The sequence below is a fragment of the Belonocnema kinseyi genome, chromosome 5 (genome assembly GCF_010883055.1).
Source record: "Belonocnema kinseyi isolate 2016_QV_RU_SX_M_011 chromosome 5, B_treatae_v1, whole genome shotgun sequence".
NCBI lineage: Eukaryota > Metazoa > Arthropoda > Insecta > Hymenoptera > Cynipidae > Belonocnema > Belonocnema kinseyi.
In genome coordinates this window covers 69,154,277-69,155,835 of record NC_046661.1, presented here as the reverse complement: position 1 = coordinate 69,155,835, position 1,559 = coordinate 69,154,277, and positions in this window count along the sequence as shown.

Genomic DNA, 1,559 nt, shown 5'->3' with positions numbered 1-1,559 from the left:
ATTTAACTTATGGTAAAAATTTTAAATATATTTCCCTAGTTTTTCGTTAAGATGGAACTTGGAATTGTGAAAATTCAAACAATGATTTTTGTCTCCAAAACACGTGTCCAAATTCTATAAAATAGATAATTTTGTACATTTCGTAAAATTTTCTTAAAATATGCTTTTTTTAATGGTAAGCATTTTAGTGAATGTCAACAAATTAACCGTCCTCATATTAATAGACGGTGCTGTCTAATCGCGAAAAAACAGCTTTGTTTTCCTATCATTTGGCATTCTTTTACACCGACGGGTATAGGCTGAAGTCAACACATTGCCTTCTCCCTCTCGCACACAACCAAAAGCTACAAATTCACAATCTTCCGTATTTTGAGATCTATTTTTGTATACTGTACATTACCATTATAATTTCTAAAAAATATTTCAATAAAGTAACATAGAAAATCTGTACGATATACACGGGGACCCACTATAATCTATAATCCCAAATATCTTCTAAAATACTTTATCTGCGAAGAAATGGTTTCGACGAAGGTTGACCTGGACCGAGGGGGCCATTTGACTGTACCGTCAATTTTGACCTTGAGGTCAATTTTCAAGTTGAAATGGAGGTAAAACCCTTTTCTTAAATGAGAAACCCTATTTTTGACTGCGGATTTTAAAAGAGCGGGAAATTTCACGTCAAAAATGACCTGATGAGTGGGATGTTATAAAAGTACCATTACCTTACGATCATGTCAGAGTTATCAACTTTGAATGGCTTTTATTTCCTGAAAATAAACTATAAAAAATATATGAATTTCTTTTATCCTTTCTGTGCACAATCTAAAATTTTAGAATCACAAATAATCATTTGTAATTAAGTTAATAACAAAAGAGGTGTGAGCTTCATCTCTGAAGCTAAACAACGTACGCTCGTGAGGAGATAATTCTACAAGCAGTTTACATTTTTGGGTTATGAAAATACTGTCCACATATACCTGAGGCAAACTTTAAAGTCACGTAGGAAATTTATAATGAACTACATTAAAATTTGTGCTTAATAATCTTTAAGTTAAACCCAAAAAGTACGATTTTTATTAACAATATTTTTATTTTAATGCAATATACACTAGATATGCATGGAAATATAAGTGTCTTGGAAAATATTTTTCAGCTTGCGTCAATAGATAGTTTGACAAACTAGGAATACCCTTTTGAGTCCTGATTGTGGACCAAATAAAATAAAAACCCAAGAAAACGTAGCGTATTTTTATCAGTATCAATTAATGTAGCTGGCAATAACTTTCACATTTCTTAACAAAAATCACTGAATAAAAGATGTGACAAAGAATTTAACCCCTCCGAAAAAACTGCAGAAAATTAATAAAAATAAAGGTTTTAAAATAAATAATTGTTTTAGTTATAAAAGAGTTTTACGAAAAAAATAATACGAAAGTAGTTCAATAAGTCCTTACAATGACCAACAGATGGCGCGCGAATCGCTCCAAATCATCTGTTTTCAGTCAGCACCACTCCCGACTAGATATATGGTGCAGTCACAGTCCACATCTTCTGAG